This window comes from Dysidea avara, chromosome 1 (genome assembly GCF_963678975.1).
Source record: "Dysidea avara chromosome 1, odDysAvar1.4, whole genome shotgun sequence".
Lineage (NCBI taxonomy): Eukaryota > Metazoa > Porifera > Demospongiae > Dictyoceratida > Dysideidae > Dysidea > Dysidea avara.
The window spans coordinates 1,469,737-1,494,329 of record NC_089272.1 but is presented as its reverse complement, the minus strand read 5'-3'; the positions used below and the strand labels follow the sequence as shown (position 1 = coordinate 1,494,329).

The 24,593-nt window shown below is 37.4% G+C and overlaps 1 protein-coding gene and 1 long non-coding RNA gene across 2 annotated transcripts in view; one reads left to right on the top strand and one right to left on the bottom strand.

The window, feature by feature from the left end:
* The window catches only part of LOC136252321 (uncharacterized), a 300,257-nt gene that overhangs the window by 46,939 nt on the left and 228,725 nt on the right, over window positions 1-24,593 (top strand). The window lies entirely within an intron of this gene.
* LOC136246505 (uncharacterized) lies at window positions 569-23,889 on the bottom strand. The gene is made up of 3 exons (XR_010696568.1): window positions 23,779-23,889; window positions 20,868-21,116; window positions 569-683 (listed from the first exon to the last, which is right to left on the bottom strand). It is a non-coding gene; the product is annotated as an uncharacterized lncRNA (long non-coding RNA).

The window sequence follows — 24,593 nt, the reverse complement described above, 5'->3', positions numbered from 1 at the left end:
CCTTTTACACAGCTTTTTAAGACTTCATAACCACCTGCAAAGGCCAAAATGGAAAAAAATCAAAAAAATCATTGAGACACTACTAAGAGGTGATTATTTGCTGCTTCAGCAACTAACAAGATAATCTGGCCCCAGGGACTTTTAGTTGTCCCTACTATTGTTAGTTTCAGTTATGTCCAGCACACTTGCCTCTTGTGCTGGGGGGTGGTAGGCAAGGGAATTCCATCTAGCCCGAGACAAAAGATCCCAACCACCTACAACTTAGCCTGTTTGTGCCCCTCCCCTTGCCAGCTCCTGGATCCGCCCCTGCAGTCAAAGTGCAGACATGAGATTATATGGTTTTACTGGCTGATACACAGCAAAACTGAGAAACCATTTGGCCAACTATATCAGGCCATCCACCAGTACACCGATTCCTGTTAAGCCATGTCCCAGAAACCACCATTTGAGTTTGCCTGGAAAAGTGGTTGAGTAATCAAAATCAATAGTATGGTATTGTAGCTATCCACTAGTACTGGTGGTGTTAGTTTGATTTTGCCTAATGTGTCAGTTTTGTCAAATATGGTCACATAATAATGGTTAAACATAATTGGCACAATATTGATATATGACACATAATACACACTTATTTACAAAATGGATGTTCCAGTAACTGTGTTGCAGTAGGTCTGTCTTGAACTTCTCTACATGACAGCAACAACAACAACAACATACAATATTGCTACGTACACCTCCACATGTACTATTTATACTGGAATAATGTGCTGACAGTGATGTTTTGTGACTTTTCTTATTAAAGGTTTCATTAGCTACACCTTCATGCAGTGTGCTCTTCTTATATTATACACAATTGTAAAAACTATGTATAGTGCAAAGAAAAATTAGAAATTTTACATTAAAAAGCAATGAACAAGGGAGGTCATCTACACCTGCAGTGGACATTTGATTCCTACTTCAGTGATATACTGAGTTTCTAAGTAGGGATTAAATGTCCACTGGTATAGCTACAGGTGTAGATGACTTCCTTTGTTTCATTGCTTTTATTTCTATAAAGAAATCCCTACTCAAATTTGAATTCCTAAGTTTCGTTACACTTATTCGTTTATTTTTTAATAAACCATTTTATAGCTGGTGAACCAACACATACTTAAAGAGTGGTGCTGGCCAGACACAGCTATGTGTTATAGCAACTTGCTGCGCACATCAACTATCAATTACTCAATTGCTGTGACCATTTTGCTTCATTTTCAGTTTTGTTCCATCTGTTGTACACGGTATTACGAACAAAGGACAGTAAGAGAAGCATCACTGCAGTCAATACAAACGTTGCTAGTAAACATGTTCTCCAACTACTGAGAAATGAAGTGGCCACTCCTGCTTTGTTTCAAGTACCATAATATTATGCTCTACGCATTGTACAGCATCACAAATAAACAACTGTATGATAAGTGCCTCTGCAATTAATCCAGTTACCATGGAAATTGTGGATGATTCTCATGATAGCCAGTTGTGCTGTTGTTGTGAATCAACACTTGTGCAGTAAAGGAAAAAAATTGGGACAATATATACTTGAACTGCACCTTTAAACACTTACAGCACTTCGCTTATACAATTGTACTCATCATTTGTTACATAGATCTCATTATCACACCTGTAACCATGTGCATGCTCTATACAATAGTTAGATTTCGAAACACAGGGTTCTATGAAATTTAGTAACCTGAAGGCCCTGTGTTGTGGCACCAGAGTACAGTGAGGAAACTATTACAGGGCCTGAGGGTTAGCTACTAAATTGTGTAAAACCCTGTGCTTTTCAGTCTAAATAATTTACACTACACTGTGACTCATTGTTGCACCTTGACAGCTACTTGTAAACACAAAATTTAGACATTGTCATGCATATATAGTGTACTTTAAAGTTTAGTCATTAATGAGGTATGTAAACTCCATGCAATCGATACCCACTGGTAGGTATCTAAACTGCTTAGATACCTGTGACAAAACTTTTTGTCGCATGAGTCAGTGCTTTGCTGAATTTCAGTCACAACAACCATTAAAACTCATTGCTAGAGTGTGAATAAGCATCGCTGAATCATAAAGATGATTGTGTTCATCTAGAAGATCATTTTAGCACTAATTCTATCAGGAAAGTGCTATTACTGGCAGCGACCAGAGCCACACAATCCATAGTCTAAGTCAGTTATTGCACAAACAGTATCTGCACTATTTAGAGACCTTCAAAATGACACAATAATCACAGAGGGTGAATTTATTGTGCCATTCTGAAGGTCTCTAAAATAGTGTAGATACCTGAATTTATGCAATAACCCTATAAATATTGGTATGTATGTAGTAGAAACAAGTGTGTTACACCTACCCACTATTCAGTACGACTGTTATTTAAATGCCCATATGTTGCTAAATTAAATGTGACAGGTGCACAATTGCCATGTTTCATATCAGCTCAGAGTGTGATCTCAGTGTGACACTTTGGGATTTAGAAACCACATTTAGCCAATCAAATCTCTGAAGGCCTGAGTCAAATTTGCTCAATTTTTTTCCCGAAATGCTTTCAGAAATTTCCCCAAAATTTGCCTATTATGTTTTTCTATGTTCTCATTGTGCTTGCATTATGCTCCTAAGTTAGCAGCATTTTTACAACTACCTTGGAACATTTTAATCAGTGAATGCTCTATTAGCTCATTTCACTACAAAGTGACTGTTCTATTAGAGAGTATAAATTGAGCTATGCACAGTTTTCACTTACTGCTCTATTAAGCTCCATAGTTTGAAATATCCACCTAATATGCTAGCATTGTGCTGGCATAGCACTTCAGCGTATTATGCTTTTATTATGGTATCAAACTTGTCAAAGTCTAAGGTGTGATATTTAAACTTGCCTAAAATGTGTGGGCTTTGGCTCCATTACAAGTTTAAGAAAGGTGACAATTATGATTCGTCATGAATAATATGTCAGAATTTCAATGAAGAATTTTTAATATTTAAGCAGGTAAAGCACTACTACAAATGAGCTTTACTATGTGATCGGATTTGACAAAACCAGCTTCCGCACACATCCAATACTTTGACTGTAACTTGACCACTCAAGATCCAAGTTGAAAAGATTGATATGCTCTAATAGAGCAGTCACGTATATACTCTAATAGATAGGGGTTTCCACTCAAAATAGGAAGGTGCTTCATTTTGTTGTTTCTGGAGATTTTCTCACAGATTTACCTTTAAGATAAAGCAAACAGTGCTAATTTGTTAATGGATTGTTTGCACCATTCGATATCAGCATAATTTTAACATACGTAAATATCTAAAAAGTGGTCACGTGACCAAAATTCCCTTTATATGGGATTCTGCTGCAAAATTGGATGATGCCTCAACTCTTTTCATTGTTTCTGATGATTTTCACACAGACTGACCTTAAGATAAAACAAACAAATGCTAATATAATATTGAACTGTCTGTTGCTTTCAACATCAGTGCAGTTTTAACCATAAAATTTATCCAAAAAGGGGTCATGTGGCAAACAATCCCATTACAGCTATACATGATGTGCTATAGCATTACAAGATGTATATAAATCTTCATTAAGGTATTAAATGCACTAATTGAGACTTCTAAAATACAATTATTTGCGAATAAGCTGTCTAATGTAACTATTACGGGATTTTTGGTCACATGACCACTTTTTGTATGTTTTTGCAATTGCATGTTAAACTTGAACTGATACCCAATGCTACAAGCAATCCAATAACAAACTAGTACTTGTTTGTTTTATCTTAAAGGTCAGTCTGTGTGAAAATCTCCAGAAACAACAAAAGGAAGCAACTTCCTATTTTGAGTTGGAAACCCTATAATAGAGCAGTCAGGTATATAGTCTAAAAGAGCAGTCAGGTATACTCTAATAGAACATGCATGTAAATATCCATATCTATGAAGTTTTTCAGTCATTCTAACACTAATAGTCTGGTAGATGAAACTTGTAACCTGGAAAAAAAATGGTATGAAAGAAAGTTTGGTATCATTTTAAAGCTCTTTTCTCATAGAACAACATATCCAAAGTCCCAAAAAATCCCCCTTTGGGGAATTTGTTATATATCAGTTTAAAATTTTCAGGTGTTTTCAATCAGTGTGCAAGGAACAAGCAGCTGCTAACAATTGTGACTGGATCTGCAAGAACCCCACATGTTAGTACTAGTTCATTTTTTTGAATTTCCATTTTCTTTAGATAGCCAAAGGAATGGTAAAATGAAGTTTCAGCCCTAGAAGCCAAGCACTTTTGAAGTGACAGTGCTACAAAGTGGTAACAACAGAACTGAAATCAATTTGTACAGTGACGACACAGATACGAAATATAGGCACTTAATTAAACGGTCATAACTTATGATTGCAGTCCTCTACCAAGATGCAACTTGCATCATCAGATTCTCCATGAACAGGTGAATCCATTGCTGGGTACATTTTGTCTTCCAGACCCTTCCTACAACCATCGCCAGGTGAAATTGACAATGTGAGAACAAAACTATAGTGATCCGCTTGTCAAACACAAGGCAGACTAATGCTCATACTTTTTGTCTCCTTGGGGGTACAGACATGAAACAAAGATTTACAAACTTCTATTGCTTTGGGGACCATGATGCTATCAAGGTTTTTGCTGTTAGCACCTTCCTTCATTGCGAAACAAGCGCTCAAAAAATTCCAAAACATTTCACCCAATGGCATTGCGTTTATAAATCAGGGGGAAACCTTGGCTATTTTACACGATTACACATGAAACTACGAAGTGTGACTATAAACTATAATAACTATATAATAACTATGATATGACTATAACAATGAGAGTACAATTATGGGGAACACGAAAAGTCGTCATCCAAACCTTGTAGAGCCCAATATCATAAAAATAATCCTGGTATTGTTTGTTAAACACGAACACACTGAACGTTGTTGATGTAAGTTTCTCCTAGTCACTTTGGATGGAACTGCGATCAGTAATGGGTCTAAGAAATGATGCTGCAAAAGGTGTCCTTACCCCAAAAGATTCCACAACTAGTGGAATGAAATCACCTCCTTCTCTTAAAAGCTATTGCTCTAAACACTGAGTTCAATAGCAGAGACTTGTTCACAAATGATTTGTAGTAATTGTGTTGACAAATTGTGACCGAATCTGCAAGAATCCTACATGTTAGTGTAAACATTTTACAGTAGCTACCTATAGAATGCAGGAGTTATATTTGATCCTGATTATCAGCATGGCTATCCTGTCTATTTCAATGTCTCTGTTTGCAGTACTACTCAGTCTGCACATAATTTTCTCCTCTGCTTCCTGTGCTGTCCATGGGGTGGCTGCTGCAGCTGGATAGGTGGCTAAGGATACTACTGAAGCATCTGGCTCCTGTGAAAGAGCAGCTAAAGAAAATTCTGATCTTTTAACTAGCAAACTGATGTGGACATGGTGTGGCCAGCTAATAGTTTTACTCAATAGGATGCCACACTCTGCTGCTGGCATTTACACCAGATATAAGTAGTCACCTATCAGTTACAAGCTTTCTTGCACCTTTTCATTTGGAAAAAAACTGGCCCACCTAGTTCCTGTCTATAAGATGCTAAATGACATACTGTAATTTATGGTTGATTTTATTCTGCAAAGTTACAGGGAAAGCATTTGCTAAGACTTCTTAGTATAGTGACAATCGGAAAGCTGTTTTTCAAAATGATAGCCACAGTTCTCCTTCACTATACCAGCAACAAAGAGATGCTGCACATTACATACATAAGTAATCTTGCAAGCTAACATGTTATGCATGTGTAAGTTAGACAGCCTCCGCCTCCCATTCAATGATAAGAAGTTACTGCTAGTTCAATGCATTCTGTTTTACTCAAAGAGCTATGTAAAAGCAGTTAGTGTTAAATACATGCCTTCTGCACTGCAGCACGCTACTGATGCTAGCTTCTAATCCCACATCCTCCTGATTACTTGAACTGTGCATTATAGGTGAATCATAGGAATTTGGTTTCACAAACCTTACTTAGATCTCTGAGATCAATACTAGTCAGGTAGATTTAAGGTTGGACCCGGAATAAATTCGAAGAAAGCTGATTTTGGTATCATTAGAAAGCAAATTTTCCATAGAATAACATATCGAAAATCCTCTAAAATCCACCTGGGGAAACATTTTTATGGCCAATTTAGTATTGAGGCATATGTGACTGGATTCAGAAGAGTGTATCTTCCACACATATCCAATTTACCAAATTTGACAACTCATAACTTCAGATTGGAAAATGGTATTGACTTGAAATTTGATCAGTGGTGAGCACCAGCATCACTTATTAGTTGCAGGTTGATATTCACCTTGTACACTAAGTTGTGGTTTCTTTATTAAATGCATTTGGTAAGACTTGTTTTTGCAAATCTGGTCATTTGTGACTAACAAAAATGCATATTATCCTTAAAATATTTTCTCATAAGAAATTCATTGCAATCAATATTAGCTGTATGAAATAAGAATAAGACTGGTTATAGAAATAAAAAGGTGCCTATCATGTAAGTTCTGAACAAATACACTTGTCACAATTATTGTAAACAGTTTCCTCAGCACTTCTGCAACTCCCTCCCCTGCAACTGACACATGCTGCAACATACTTTAGTCCATGATTACAATGAGAGCATAATGTTGCTACCACATGGATTTGCAGTAGAAAGCTTGCATTTATATTGTACAAATTTAAGTAAGACTTCTGGTGCTAGTCCCATGTCTGTCATCATCAGTTGCATACAGCCTCGATCCTTCTAGTTTCCAGTTCCATTATGGTAATGGATCAAGTTAGTCATTAAGTTCCTTCTAATGAATAACTTGTAGATGCACATACAAGCTGTGAAAGTGTGTTGCTCTTGCAATCATTTGCACATCATTTTCTTCTTGATTAGGCCAACTTTACCCTGTTCAAATGTTGCAGATGTTGTATCACAGCCACTCAATGCAAGCATGCAAAAAGAGAAGATGTAATTATGACGTTACAATAGGACCTATGTGCCCAATAATGTCATCAATTTTCCAATGCTCAAATGTTTCCCAACCTCTGAAAGAAAATGTATACTTGCTATGTTCTGGTGCACCATGCAGGAGGACAAGAACATCAGTGTCATCAGCTACAACACACTTTACTTCCTTCAATTGCAAATTGAAGTGCACATTGAACAATCAGTGTGTCAGCACCCAAATTACTCTGATACACAACCTGGCCATCATCTCTCAGATATTGGACAATCAATTGATGTTTGTTCTTTTCATTTGCAAGAAAGCTTCCTGACTTTTGTATGCTTCCATAGATTCACTTGACTGAATATCTGCACCTGCACATACTATAACATACCTGGCGATGCTGACAGCCCTACACACTGATTGCATGCATGGAGATTCTGACATACTGATGGTCCAATGTTCACTTCAATTTTGCAATTGAAGGAAGTAGAGTGAATGTAGTAGCTGATGACAACAATGAAGTTCTTGTGCTACTGGTGCATGCTGGGAGCAGAACATGACAAGTACGTATCTCTTTTTATTCAGAGGTTGTAAACATTTGAATATTTGGAAAAATAATGATGTTATTGGGCACATATGTAGGTCCTCTTTTCACATGTCTGGGGTGGCTGTGATACAACGTTCGCAACATTTGAATAGATAAAGTTGGCCTAATCAGCAATCAAATGATGTGCAAATGATTGAAAAGTTAATGATGGATTGTATATTCCAACAATTGCACATGTTGAAAAAGTTGGAGTTTGATGGGGATCATCTGATTTATTGAGGAGTCTCAGGTATACAAAACAAAGTACATGGAAATGGCATCAGAAAGTTATTACACATGTGAGCTGTGAAAGTGTGCTAACCCTTGCAGTTGGATAGAGTTTTGAGGATCAATGGTTTTAGCTGATGCAAGAAGTTATTCATTGGAGGGAACTTAATATGGGGCTGGAAACTAGAAGGATTAAGGCTGCAACCGATGATGATAGACATGGGACCAGTCCCAGAGATCATAAATTATATCAAGACACACGGTAGTGTGTCGTGCGGCCCAAGAAGCCGGCGCGTAACACCCGTGAGTATATTGACAGGAAGAAAGAAAACGCAATTTTCGCACCTCCGTAGCTCTGTGCTTCCTTGACGAAACAAGACGATTTTTGCAGTGGACACTCCCTCCAACTTCGGTACTCCACATTCCAAATTTGAGCGAAATCGCTTCACGCGTTCCCGAGATATTCGACTTCACAAATTGGCTTAGTTTCTTCGTTTTTTTTTTCTTCTTATTTTTCTACCTCTTGTCGCACACTTACAAAAACTACTATAAAACGCGAACGCCATATCCGATTTCCTTGAAATTTGGCACCAAGAAGGAGAGTATAAAGGCGCATCTCTGTACCAACTTTGGCTGGAATACGATAAACAGGCAAAGAGTTATGAGCGATTATTCATGAAAAATAGCACCAATATGTTGTCACGCCTACAGGGTAAACCGCGTGTGGGAAAAAGCTGAAAATTGGTGGGTGAATAGGTTAACTATTGAACCTCAAACCTTTTGTGGTTTAAAAGAAATCGAGCTAAAAACCAGGAAGACACAATGAAAAAGGTGTGTAACAATTATGCAATCGAGATTAGCTAATAAAAAAAAAAAACTGCTTGCCACGTCTACCAGATAAACCGCTTGGGATAATGTTTTGAAAATCATTGTACAGATGGAGTAATCATCTTAGAAAGGCTCATCGATGGTGTAGAAGAATCAGACTTAAAGCCACAGAGTTATAACATGAAATCCAACTTGGTGCAGCAAGTGCGAGATCGAGATATTCTAATAGAGCAGTCATCCTAATAGAGCAGTCATCCTAATGAAGCAGTCACCCTGAAGAGAATTCAAGAGATCAGCTAGAAACAAGTAACCTGTATAGAGATCAGCTACAAACAAGTCACCCTGTAGAGAGATCAGCTACAAACAATTCACCCTGTAGAGAGATCAGCTAGAAGAAGTTACCTTGTAGGGAGTTCATGCAACTATGGAAAGAGATAGTTCAGCTAGAAGAAATCACCTTGTAGAGTTCAGCTACAAAGAAACCACCCTGTAGAGAGTTCAGCTACAAACAAATCGACCTGTAGAGAGATCAACAGAAGAAGTTACCTTGCAGAGAGTTCAGCTACAAAGAAACCATCATGTAGAGAGTTCAGCTACAAGCAAATCTTTTTTCCTGTAGAGAGATCAGCTAGAATAAGTTACCTTGTAGAGAGTTCAGCTACAAAGAAACCATCATGTAGAGAGTTCAGCTGCAAACAAATCACCTGTAGAGAGTTCAGCTACAAACAAATTTCCCTGTAGAGAGATCAGCTAGAAGAAGTTTCCTTGTATAGAGTTCACCTTCAAACAAATCACCCTGTAGAAAGATCAGCTAGAAGAAGTCACCTTGTAGAGAGTTCAGTTACAAAGAAACCACCATGTAGAGAGTTCAGCTACAAACAAATCGCCCTGTAGAGAGATCAATAGAAGAAGTTACCTTGCAGGGAATTCAGCTACAAAGAAACCATCATGTAGAGAGTTTAGCTACAAACAAATCTCCCTGTATAGAGAGATCAGCTAGAAGAAGTTACCTTGTAGAGAGTTCAGCTACAAAGAAACCATCAAGTAGAGAGTTCAGCTGCAAACAAATCACCTGTAGAGAGTTCAGCTACAAGCAAATCTCCATGTAGAGAGATCAGCTAAAAGAAGTTTCCTTGTAGAGAGTTCAGCTTCAAACAAATCACCCTGTAGAAAGATCAGCTAGAAGAAGTCACCTTGTAGAGAGTTCAGTTACAAAGAAACCACCATGTAGAGAGTTCAGCTACAAACAAATCGCCCTGTAGAGAGATCAATAGAAGAAGTTACCTTACAGAGAGTTCAGCTACAAAGAAACCACCATGTAGAGAGCTCAGCTACAAACTAGTGACCTTGTAGAGACATCAGCTAGAAGAAGATACCCTGTAGAGAATTCAGCTACAAAGAAACCATTCTGTAAATAGCTCAGCTGTAAATAAATCACCTATACAGAATTCAGCTACAAACAAATCACCCTGTAGAGAGATCAGCTAGAAGAAGTTATCTTGTAGAGAGTTCAGCTACAAACAAACCACCCTGTAGAGAGATCAGCTAGAAGAAGTTACCTTGTAGAGAGTTCAGCTACAAACAAATTATCCTGTAGAAAGATCAGCTAGAAGAAGTCACCTTGTAGAAAGTTCAGTTACAAAGAAACCACCATGTAGAGAGTTCAGCTACAAACTAGTTACCTTGTAGAGACATCAGTTAGAAAGTTACCTTGTAGAGGGTTCAGCTACAGAGAAACCACTTTGTAAAGAGCTCATCGATCAGCTGCAAACAAATCACCTGTACAGAATTCAGCTACAAACAAATCACCCTGTAGAGAGATCAGCTAGAAGAAGTTACCTTGTAGATCGTTCAGCTACAAAACAATCCAGAGAGCATCTAGAAGAAGTCACCTTGTAGAGTGTTCAGTTACAAAGAACCACCATGGAGATTTCTGTAATCAATATAATATTATGTATTATATATATAATTTGTACATTTACTGATAAGTACATCTACTTCATCTTTTCTTCTTCCTGTAGTAAAGAAAAAAAGATAGGTTAAAAAAGTCCCAAGGCCAGCCTTTGGGGTATACAAATACAAAAAGAAATGAAATCTAATCCAAAACAGCCAGGCTGTAAAAAAAGTTTGCGGCCCTCAAAAAGGCTATGGTGAAAAAAGATGTGAAATCCAAGGTGGCGGCCAAGAAATGGCTGTGATGGTAGGTTAATGGTAAAAATTTTAATAATGACAATTCAGGTAAATTTTGTGAAGTGGCACAAAATTCACCTGAATTGTCATTATTAAAATTTTTACCATTAACCTACCATCACAGCCATTTCTTGGCCGCCACCTTGGATTTCACATCTTTTTTCACCATAGCCTTTTTGAGGGCTGCACACTTTTTTTACAGCCTGGCTGTTTTGGATTAGATATTAATTTGTACAATATAAATGCCAGCTTTCCACTGCAAATCCATGTGCTACGTGGTAGCAATATTATGCTCTTGTTGCAAACACGGATTATTAGTGTTTTGCAAAATGAGGAGGAGAGAGTTGCAGAAATGCTAAGGAAACTGTTTCTTATGAAAAAATAATTTAAGGATAACACATTTTTGTTGGTCACAAATGACCAGATTTGTAAAAATGGGTTTGCAAATGCATCCGATTGAGAAACACAACTTAGAGTTCAAGTTGAATATCACTCTGAAATTTTCTCCACCTAATAAGTGATGCTGGTGCTCACTACTGATCAAATTTCAAGTCAATACCATTTTCCAATCTGAAGTGATGAGTTGTCAAAGTTGGTAAATTGGATATGTATGGAAGATCCACTCTCCTGAATCCAGTCACATATGCCTCAATACTAAATTGGCCATAAAACATTTTCCCAAGGTGGATTTTAGAGGATTTTCGATATGTTATTCTATTAAAAATTTGCTTTCTAATGATATCAAAATCAGCTTTCTTCGGATTTTTTCCAGGTTCACCCCTTTTTTTCAGTTATATCTACCAGACTATACATGCTGAGAAGTAGTACAGGTGTTTGGGTCTTCAGAGTATACGTATCTCAGCCTGCCCTGGTGCCATCAGCTTTTAAACTAAGAAGCAAAAACAAATTGCCCGCAGCTTTCTTTACAACAGCTGTACATGTGTCGTTATCAGTGTCAGGATTAATAAAGCACTTTCAAAACTGCAGCACTCCCTTTAAAGGGTTGATGCTCCAGTATGTGCCTTCATCGTTTATATTTCTTACAATTTGCCTCTCCAAAGACTGATTTAAATCACAGGTCCTATGGTGCCATCTTTTGCCATAAAATTATTCTGGTCATTTGATACTGAAGATGTACTGAGTGTCACTTACATACTCTGATCTTGAGAAATATTACACACCCTTGCTCTGCAGTTTGATTTGAAAATAACAATTACATGATCAATATTTTGTCAATGATCAATGTGTAGCTATAAAAAGATCAGTGCTTATGGTTACATACCAAACTAAATTTTTTTTATGAGTGCATCTCACACAGGCTAAAATTTAATGCAATTATTCACTTATTCATAACGGAAAGTGAATATCTGTATATTAATGTACTTATCAATATTATCCCCCCCCCCCCTCCCCTTACAGGAATAATAGAGGGTGAATGTAGCTAGCCATGGCTTCTGAGCATATGTATTATGGTCATAGTAAGTATATAATTATCGTGTTCTATATACTGTATTCAAACAATGCCCCTACAGCAGCCCAAGTACATAAGTGAGGATGTGATGTTGAATGATGCCATGTGGGTACCATAGGGAATCTGATTGTATAATAGTCAAATCCCTTACTATGGTTCCTGGGAGGTGAAGCTGATCACACATTTACAGTAGATAAACAGACATTTGAAAGACATGTGCATTTGGCGGCAATGTGGGTGGGTATGTACCTTAAGACATCCAGTGTAGGAAAGGTACTCACACTACTATTGACAAACTTGTGCCAGCCATTTTTGCATTAAATTCATTTAAATATGTCATCTGCCGTGTACAGCCATCACAATATACTTTGTTCAGTTTTCCAGTAGGAATGTGCATAATTATACAGATGTATCAATATAAAATTTACCATAATCGTGATACCAATTTATAAGGACCATCAAAGAGACAACACCCAAACATTACTGAGACAAGGGACTCCGTACTCACTAAATCCATTAGTAGTGGAGCCCTAGTGTATACACCAATGGAAGAACATGCCCTACAAATACAGTGGATAGCTGATCAAAGCAATGAAAATCCCAGACAACAATGAAGCAAATCTAAAACTACCGAATACTCATCCCTCACTTAGTGGATAAAAGAAAAGCCAAAGGCTTATAAAAGATAGTAGCTTCGTGAGCTAATTGTGATGGGTGCATCTAAAAGTAGCATGTTCAATCTCACAAATGTGCTGGCCATATGCATGAGATTGTCATGTCTCTTTAAGACAAAATATAAGAGATGAAGTTGTTGGAGGGGGCAAGAGGATTGAAATTTTACTGTTGTTCCTTATTAAAGGTAAAATTGTAATCATAGAGGTTCACAGGAACCTCAGAAACTGTCCTTCATAGATAGGTTAAATGTAGAGTGTACTTTACATGGAGGGTCCTTTAAGCACTGCATGTACATGTACAAACTTATTTTCACCAGCTATCACTTAGACTTGCCAATTCCAAACTAATGCATAATCACAACCATAGCAATATACTCCGGTAAGGAAGAATGGCTATGCCGATTACCGTGAGGTTAAATTAAAAATCAAAATCAATCAAAATCAGCTTATGATCCTCCATGCAAACTAGTTTACTACTGAACATTGCATCACGACAATCTACTCTAAAGTGGTGGTGGCTCTGTGGTGCTTAATATTCCACATGGCAATAATTAGAGACCCGCCTATTATACTCTACCTATTATGCTATGTTGCACTGCTCAAAATTTTACCTATTATGCTCAAATTATGCTCAAGCTTTATGCCTTAATTCCCAATAAATTTGCAGTTAAGGGCACATAATAAATGGCTGAAGCACATCCTTGCTCTTCTTGGACCTGATCTGATTACTGGATTTTTGCTAAAGTTCTGTGCTGAGAGTATATCTGTGCCACTATCATATCTATATACAAAGTCAATGGAGACTGGTACTTTGCCATGTGACTGGGTCACAGCCAACATTGTCCCAGTTTATAAGAAGGGTGATAAATGTGACGCTTCTAATTATCGCCCAATCAGCCTTACCTCTATTGTTGTTAAAATTATGGAACGTATAATTCACTCACAGCTAACTTCATGCTTAGAGGCTCATGGTCTCATATTAAATCATCAATATGGTTTTCATAGATATCATTCAACAACTCATTTGTTGTTGGAAGCTACTTATGATCGGGCACATATTTTAGAATTACGCCATTGTTTGTTCCTTGACTTTTCTAAGGCATTTGACACTGTCTCACATTCTCGTTTATTATTAAAGTTGGAGAGTCCTGGAATTACTGGTGATTTGTTGAACTGGATCAAGGCTTTTTTTAACTACTCGAGCTCAGCGAGTCGTTGTCAATGGATCTCACTCTAGTTGGTTGCCTGTCATTTCAGGAGTGCCTCAAGGCTCTATCTTGGGCCCACTATTGTTTATTTCATATGTTAAAGATATAAAATCTGTGATCTCACACTCCTATCTAAAGATGTTCGCTGATGATCTTACTTTGTATCGGAACATTGCCAGTGTGAGTGATTGTGAGTTGTTACAATGGGATCTTAGGAGGATATATGAGTGGATCTTGACTTGGTTGTTACGACTAAATCCACTCAAGTGTGAAGCCTTGAACATTACCAACAAGCGCTGTCCTTTACATTTTAATTACTATATTGGATCTCATTTGATAAGCTTGGTTCAGAAAGTGAAGTATCTTGGTGTTTTTGTAACTTCAAAGTTGAATTGGTCTGAGCATTGCAAATGTTGCGTGCATAAGGCTATGGTTTGTCTCAATCACCTTCATCGTATTATGTTTGGTGCTTCATTTTCAGCTAAGAACATTGCGCACAAGTGCCTTGTGAGACCCCATCTTGAATACATGTATGCCTGTCCTGTTTGGTCTCCCTTTACTTCTTCTAACATTAAATTGATTGAATCAATGCAACCCAGAGCAGCACGCTGGATCTGTAGCACCTGGAATCCACAATCACATCAGCGGTCCAAATCATTGGATGACTGTATTAGTGAATTGCAATGGCCATCCCTGCAGTTTAGACGACAATTCTTGTCACTGTCAATTTTGTATGATATTTGGAAGGGGCGTACTGGAGTAAACTTTAGTGATTACTTTGAGTTCAATACACTGTGTAGAAGGTCACACTCCCTAACTTTAAAAGTGTTTTCTTCTACTATCAATGCTTTCTGTTATTGTTGTTTTTTTGTATCCATGGCATTCTTGTGGAACACTATTCCTGAGGACATTTTGGCCCGAAGCCAGGTTAAACATTTCAGATCTAGATTGAAACGGTTTATTTTAATGCGATTGTTTAATTCTGTACTTGCATTGTGTATGTTGTTCTGTTTTTGTAATTGTATTTTTGTAACTGTAAGGATTGTATGTAAGAGTATCACCTTGTACAGGCACATGCCTTTTGTGTTTAAAATTTTTGATAATTATTTATTATTTTTCAAAATGCATGTGACAGAAAAGATCGATACACTCTAATAGAACAGCCAGCGACTGTTCTATTAGAGTATATCGATCTTTTTCTGTGATGTGTATTTTCACTATCAAAGATTTGTAGTATGGCTCAAATGTTCTTCCTATTATGCTAGTATTATGTCCAATGCTTTCAGGCACCTATTATGCTCAAAATTATGACAGCATAATCGGCGGGTCCCTAGTAATAATACCTCATGGGTGGGGTCTAATCAAGGGGGGTGTCACGTAGGTACGCGCTATAGGTAGACCTGCGACCGCGGTCAAAGTCTTGACCGGCCGAAATTTCGTTTTGACCTGTGACTAGGAGCCTTTTTCGACCTTTGACCGGTGACTTAGCGACGATATTTCAGCACTTTTCGACTGTGGGTTGGAAGCTTTTACCCTTGACCATTGAATTGGCACGATTTTGGTGACCTTGACCTTTGACTTAGACTTTGACCGCGATCGCAGATCTACCTACAGTGAGTGCCCCCCTTGCTAATCGACGGAACGGAACAAAGCGGAACGGAATCGGGCTAAACTACGGAACCACGGAACGGAACGCTATCTTAAATCAAGGTGTGCAGCTTACTATTGCCCTACAACTTTATTAGCGGTATCTCCAGGTGATCAAACTTATCACACAATAGATCGAAATAATTTACGAATCGATTGTGGGTTTAGTTGCCATTAGTAACGAAATATTAATTGTGGGATTAGTTGCCTGAATGGATCTGTAAGAGCTTTTATTGTCTCTGCTGATCAATTATATTTGTTTGCTCGTTTGTTGTTTTTGTTTGCTTGTAGTTAGTCAATGTTTCTGTATTGCTTTTTGTACTGTGTATGTGTTTTGGGGACCACCTTGTACAGGCTAGAAACCTTTTGTGTACCCTTTCTTTAGATTAAATTGATAATAATACGTGATACTGACAGTGATTTACTACCAATCAGTCTCAATTCGAATCATAAATGATGTATCCATAAAGAAAGCAAAAAGAAACTGGTGACAGAAGACCAATTCATTTGGAGATCTATAGTGCTGTGTGTAGGAGCCGTTTTAGAGATGAGTGAAAGACACAAGAGGCTATCTATACAACATACCTATTCTGTGATACTCATGATATCAAATCTTTATGGCAGTGGAATTTCTGACACCCTAGTATATATTACAAACCAAAGATTTGTTTTGTTGAGTCCTTGACTGCATTAAGTCCAGTAGCTACTCTTACCAAGACCAACAAAATTTTCACAACTGAGGTTAACATCAGTCACTTCTCCCAGTCTCCTCATGCAACGTCCAACAAAAAAATTTATTGTTATTATACAGGATAATGCTGTGTAATATGTATAGCTATGTGATATATTCCTGCTCTCACCAGGACGGAAATTTCACTGACTAAATATTCACAATGTCTCCCATTACATATTTGGTGCAACTTCTACATGCATATGATCAGTGCTTGTCAGAGTCTATTCTGTTGTTGAGATATGATAAGGTTGTTTTAGCTTCTCTCATTGTACATCTACAGGAGGGAATCCAGATGTTTCTAATCATAGGCGGATCTGAGGGGGGGCCAAGGGGTGCTGTGCTCCCCCTGGCCCTTCTCTTGCCCCCATTGGGCTCACAGTACTAGTATAAGTTGATACCAGAAACTGGAATCATTCATTCATACTGTATTTAGAAGTATAGAAAGCCAATGTGCAAATTGAAGACAACAGTTATAAATGTACTTTACAGTCATACTGTATATTGTGAAGAAAGTGAGGCAAATAAGTTTGAATTTTTGCGCTAAGATCGAGATACTCTAATAGAGCAGTCACTACTCTAATAGAACAGTCACAATTCAAATGTCATTATAACAATACAAACTGCACGTTCTTTTTGATTTAGTACACTTTACCATCAAACAGGTTTATCTCAAATAGGCTAACTAATCTTTATATGTGACCGGATTTGCAAAAAGGTACCTTTTCCACACACAAAATTTAACCCATTTTTTGAACTTTGAAACTTCATAACTTTTTGATCATTTTGTATAATTGTCCATGAGTGACGCTACAGTATCTGGCTGCATTTTGAAACCAAGAGCAAGTTAATCAGTGTAAGGAGTCAGGTGTTACATCATTTTGTTTGCTGGTATGTAAAATGTGTGGAAAAGGTACTTTTTCGCAAATCCAGTCACATATGCATTGCAAGCATACACTTTGTTAGCTAAAATGCTCCGAAATTCAAACCTAGGAGGTCTGATTTTTTAAAATTTTCTCTAACTACAGTCTAAAACTGTATGTCTATCATTCATCCAGCTATACTGAATAAAGTTATGCAACTGAACATAACTTGTGTACTAGAATTCCTCTTAGTGGAATAAACACTGTTGTACACTAAAACTTCTTGCCCCCCCTTGGCCCCTCCTGACAATGCCTTCTAGATCCGCCTATGCTTCTAATCAACTGGGACTTCCATTCATCAGCAGAATAATTATCAGGATGATCCTTTTTGCGAAGCCATTGATGCCCATAAGGTTATGTTCATCAGCGAAACTGAAGCATGAGAAATTGTACTGAAAAGTGGTGGTTGAATGCATTGGAAATCCTGGATCCCAGGCTACATGGTTCCTTATATATCGCTTGCCTTGCTGACTGGATCAAGTCAATTGACACTTTCTACATCAAGTTAAAGCCCTTCTTGTCCATGATAGGATAAATAGAAACTATACTCATAAGTGATTCTAAGGGGAAGCCATGCCCCCCTACTGAAAAATAAGTTTTAAAAAACTTGCAGTATAGTTTGGTGTTGTTAGTTTTAGCATTCTCCATGTTTTAAGCAGCAATTTAAAAGTCTTTAAATTGTAAAAATCCTATAGCTTCTGGAGGTTGCACCCCCAGACCCCCGCTGAAATTCTACTTTGTACTACACCACCCATGCTGTTCCCTCCTGTATGCCAGCTCTAGAATCACCACTGCCTATACTCAACATGACTTTACAGGGCAGTTTCGCATTGTTTATTTATCATCCTACATACAACACTGCCTTGCAATTGATGTATTATATTGTTCACATGATCATTAGTCCACTGTTTCTTTGGTTCATTAGTATTAAACCCTTTGAAGCCAACTCAGTATATAGCTATAGTCCATTGATAGCTACTGGTATTATGCCTGATAGATACAGTTGCTCTATCAAAAATAATATTACTTGCTTTTTAATGCATCCTGTGTTGTTCACTCAAAGCAAAAGTTCATAATATAAAGTAGTAAGAGAGTGTGTTCAACAGGAATAAATTACAGCAAACAGACTGGGTGAGGTAGAATATCAACACCTTGGTTTGTTCTATATTGTGCAAGGGTTTCCCATGTTCAACACCTATCAACATAGGCAATTCTAAGGGGAGGCCATGCCACCCCACCCCACCCCCCCATCTGCTGAAAAAAAAACTCTTAGGGGGAAAGTTGCAGTATAGATTGGCATTGTTGTTTTTAGCATAAATTTAAGCTGTTTTCAAGCCTTCAAATTGCAAAAATCGTACAACTACTGGAGGTTGCACCCCCAGACTCCCTGAAATTCTAATTTATATTACAGCTATACAACAGTCATGCTGTTCCCTACTTGGTCCCCCTGTAGGTCAGGTCTAGAATCGCCACTGCCTATCAACAGTTCTCTATTACCAGTAAAAGTCTACTTTACCCAGTGTGTTTGTACAGGCTACATTTTTAGTAGGACACTCTCCCTTAACACTTATATTATGAACTCTTGCAAAAGCACATGAGAAGTTGCTGCTAAAGTACAACAGTATGCATGTCATTCCCCTTGTTGTGTCTGCTGATGAGGCACTGGAACTTGTAGCCTTTATTCAGGTCATAGCTACATTAGAAAAATAGTACATTATTTCTGTGATTTATTAGTGGTGGCCGCAGAAAGCTAGGTTCTTTCAACTCACTACTGCTGGAGGATACTTATAATGATAATGCTTAGTCTACTGCACTAGCAGTGTTTTAATTCTGCATTTCATTGATTGTCATATTCTGTCATTGATATATTAGTCCTTCTAGGTATTTGTCCCGTTTCACTCTAGAGTATTTAGCTCAAAGATTTTCACTTAGGCCCTTTGGCTATGGGTAAACACCTCATACAGGCTCTGCCTTCTGTGTATGCCCTCCAGTGTCTAACTGGTAAAGAGGATAAGAATATAGTTGCATATCTGTTTCTCACACGCTTTACAAATTTCTTTAGTAAGTTTCATAACCTCCTTTTAACTGAATAGGCCAGCTGCTTTTCCTCTTTCTAATTGCGACATCAGCCATAAGTGAGACCATAATAATAATTATCAGCAGCAGAAACAACTAATACATAATGTAACAAGACTTGCCTTGTTTTGTATTAGGTGATTGGAAGCTTCTTGCTTGACATCAGGAGGTAAAACATTACTAAGAAAACTAATCTCAATAATTAATGTTTCATTACTCTCCCATCATTACTAAACCCACAATCGATCCTTTGTTATTTCAATCCACTGCTTTGATCATCAGAGATACCGCTAATAAATTGCAAGAGCAAATTCAGCAATAGTAAACTTGGTTTTTAAAAGTGTTCCATTCCATGATTCCGTGGTTTAGCCCCTGATTCCGTTCCGCCTCGTTCCATTCTGCTCCATCAATTAGACCCCACCTACAACATGCAGACAGGAAAGGTTTGCAGACCATTGCAAAGTAATTGCTTGAAAAGTCATATTGTAGTATAGTGCATCTAATTAATTAGCTACGTATAGCCAATTGTGGCTCAAACATTGATACAGATTATTAGTTTGCTTAGGCACCGGTGCTGAACATATTCTCTAAAATATTAAGGCAATTTTGAAAAAAGCCTGATGTTACAGACTCTTTTCCAATATTATAACCTAATTTGTTTTCAAAGGAAAAAGCAAGAATGTATATTTGGTGGCAAGTGTAGTTATAGTAGTCATCCAAAAAAGCTGTCTAGATTCTAGACAATTTTGTGCATCTTTCCCAGCACCTTGTAACATTTTCAGTAATGTGAAAAATATAGTATTGTCTTTATGATGAGCTAGTTCAAAGTAGTCTCGCCAGCCAGCCTGTATTTTTCTTTTGTCATTTGGTTGGGAAAAAAGATTTGGGATTTGGTCTTTTACCCCAACCAAATGACAAGAAAAAATACAGGCTGGCTGGAAAGATTAAGATTGAAGATGCAAGGGTAGGTTGTTCAGCAAATTAATTGAGCAATCAATTATGTGTGGATTGAAAATAAAATGGCCATCAAGTAGCCCCAGCATAGTACATTAACACAATATGCCAGACACTTGAATGTGGAGTTAGTTTTCTTATTGTAATTGAATTTTGGCATTCAATATCTACAAACTTGTTGAGTGAATCAGTAAACTGTAGTAAACTGTAGTATAAGTTATCTTTTGCACATATGCAATTTGCAATGAGTAGTCTTCTCCATGGGTCTAACATTAACAGTCATCTCCAAACTGCACTGTGTGCATGAGCTATACACTACTACAGTGTGACACACACACTAACAGACAGACATACCATCAGTGTTATCTGTAGTTTGCGGTTCTATTGTAGCCATGGGAACTGAGGTTGGTTGTGATCTAACATTATCAACTGAACATTCTTCAGTCCCTTCTGGTGTTGGCATAGTAACCACATCATCATCATCGTCACAAACTAGTAATGACCTAACATCTCTACCAACCTCATCACTTCATTGTGGTTAACTCTTATAGCATATTCTTCCATTACTTGTAGTAGTACATCAAATCGGTGAGTATCCCCAACCTTGATTCGGGGTATGGAAATATGCTATATGGGTAAATTATTTTAAGAATATTGGTACGGTAATTGAGCAATTTGAAACAATATTAGAGCTTAATTATACAAATACGATCAAGAGTTAATATTAAGCAGATATAATAAAAAACAGTTTCCTGTGATAGAATTTTTTTGAGAATATACATAACAAGATTATGTCTGCTTTAAGAACAAAAAATTTAATAATGAACAAGGTATGTAATGATATAGGGTTTCTAATTGAAGGTATTAACATTAATAGATTGGATACTAATTAACACATTGGTTACCCTTGCAGAGACTAAGTCAGAAGCAATGGCAAAGTAAACCTGCATGGGCGTTATCATTGTAATATACCACTTTGAAACCTCAGATCAAAAGAAACCACAGGGTTATATATCACATATTGCCCTGACCGCCCTGTGGTTAGAGCAATATCATGATATAGCCCTGACCACAACTGCCTTTGATGCTCAGGCAGTTACAAAGCAAAGCATCAGTTTCCTTTGATTATCTATATAGAGCTGCTGCACTGTGGGTTTAAATTAGAGCTGCTTAAAGTTTTGCATTGTGGGTTTGAGCTAAACATGTTGTTTTAGTTAAGAGCATTGTTGTGAAGCAAAAAATAATTGAGTGAGTCAGCATTGCATAGTTCAGTTACTAAGTAGTGATGCACCGATACCAATGCTAGTATAGGTATTGGCCCTATTTTGGCAATATTGGACTTGTATCGGTAAAGCTATAAATGCCCGATACCAACCGATACTTTAAATGATGTCATTTAATTACTTATCAAGATGGCGGCGTACATAGCGCATCGAACAGAGTTGAACAAAAGCTGATATAAACCATGAATTCCTTAAAAGAAGCCAGCCACTAGCATTATTAGTACAGTGAAAACTGAAGTAAGCCACAAAATAAGATTCATTGAAGCCATAAACTATTTGACCTTCACGTAATTGATAGCCACAAAACCGGAAAATTGAGATTAACAAATGAGTTTAGTAAGCTAAATCACTAGCAGTTTCTTGTGAGAAATACCTGTGGGGTAAAGTATCAGTATCGGATCGGTATCAGCCATTTCTGGCCTCAAATGTATCGGTATCGGATTGGTAGTGAAAAAGTGGTATCGGTGCATCACTATTACTAAGTATCACTAAATAATCTTTTTTGCAATGTGGGGATTGTTTTTCTACACAATACATTTCAATTGCATGAAAATATGCCTCAAACATTCCCAACCTATATGTCTATGTGTATATTTTAGCACCTTAGGTTATTTTATTCATCCACAAAGTGTTTATTTGGTTTAAAATGGTATCACTACAACCAGTGAAACCCACAATTATTTCTTTTTTGTACCTACAAATTAAACCCACAATCGATGTTTGTAAACCTCTGTATAAAAGTAATGAGGTGAATGGAGGTTTGTCTTCCTTCACCTATTAGGTGAGCATACCAGAGTGGTATATATTACATGTAACACTTTCACACCTCAGGTCAAAGGATGCGCCCAGGCTACATACAAAATGTAGACCGGGCATAGTGTTGGGCGATATATCGATATTATATTGTATCGTTTGATTTTTTGCTGATATCGGAATGTATTGATATGTTTTTCAAAACTCGATATTTCGATACGATACATTACGTGATTTGAATTAATTTAAAATGTATTTTAGCTTTTTAAATAGTTACTTGTAGCTTTGCATTACCTTCAGCAATTTTCTAATCACTGTTACTCTTGTGTATGTGGTCGGGAAATCTCCATTGTGTATAGCCATAGCTACATACTATCAAATTATGCGAGAAAACTAGCAATGTACACGTGCAAATTAATGTTACAATATCATATCGAGAAGTATCAATATTGGTCAATTTTAGTGAATATCGTATCGATATCGTATCGTTCTGAAAATCCAACCGGGCTACAACTAGGCAATGATTATATAGACGTTGATGCCGAAATCGATTGTGGGGATCAATTAACACTCACGTGATTAGGACACACAACTTGTATTTCACTATGAAAACCACTTATACGGTAGTGATGTGCGATATATCGAAAAATATCGATTTTTTGATAATTTTGTCGATATTGTTATCGTATCGATTTTCGATACTGCTTTAGCAGATTTCGATATTTATCGAAAAGGTAATATTTGCAATAATTATCAAAATATCGTAGAACATTTCTATAAATCTACAGCATTTAGTGTGTGATTGCACAATCACGCTAGAAACGAAGGTTGGTTCTGTACTATCTAGCCACTTTAAAAACTTGTCTACCAGTTTTCTAGGCTTATTATTAGTTTTATGCAATAGTTTGTGTAAATTGCATATCGGACGCCCACGCAATTACACCACCCACACAATTAAAAATTATCGAAAATCGTATTGAAATTACGATATTTACCCCAATATCGTATCGATATCATATCGAAATAAAAATCCTGATATCGCACACCACTATTATACGGTGAGTGTTTTGTTATCCTCGCCATCCTACGAGTTGAAAAATGTTGGGCTAAGGTGAAAACTAGTGCTATAGCTTATTCATTGATCGTTTCAGCACGTTTTCGAATACAGACACGCCCCCATCACGAAGCTACCGCTCTGCACGGAGTAGCCACTCTACAAGCAAGCTTACCTGTCTAGGCCTTTAGTGAACTACGTAGTTTTTCCATAAACAATACAATAGCACTGATTAAAACATTAAACTCACGTAACGGAAATTCTCCGTTATATATCTAGGATATGTCCATTTATCATAACCGAACGTAACCAGAACGCACTAGCTGCTGACCCATAATCAAAAATTTTAGGTATTCATATATAATACATTCAGTGGCTGCACTCTTATTGTCTTGGGTGATTGATTGTCCTACAGGCTATCAGCCTAATAAGTGTTACATATTAGCAAGAGTTCATAATATATATATTTAGGAGAGTATCCAACGCCTGTATTGCCCCTTCAAAATGCACTGCGTATTAATTGTGCAACATTGTGTAATATATCGGAATATTTTAGTATAATTTCAGTAAACTCCAACACATGGCTTCGCCATGAAAGACTTGTTGATAGGCGTTGATATACCAAAGCGAAGACCTGCAAGCACTTCAAGGCCCTTATAGCTCTTGAAGCAAGTTAACACCTTTGGTGATGACGACTATTGCGTAACATTATTACGCAGTGTGTTTTGAAGTGGCAATACAGCGTTGGATACTCTCCTAAATATGATATATTATGAACTCTTGATATTAGCTGTAACACGGGCATTCAGGCTTTGCCTGATATGTATGCCCTCTGCCTTCGGGTCTGCGGTCCTCAGGCAGTCAGGCATACATATCAGGCAAAGCCCTCATGCCCATGTTACAACTATTACTTATACCATGGCTACTCAGGATTAGCCTGATATATATGCCCGTGCCCTCGGGCTTGGGCATATATATCAGGCAAATCCA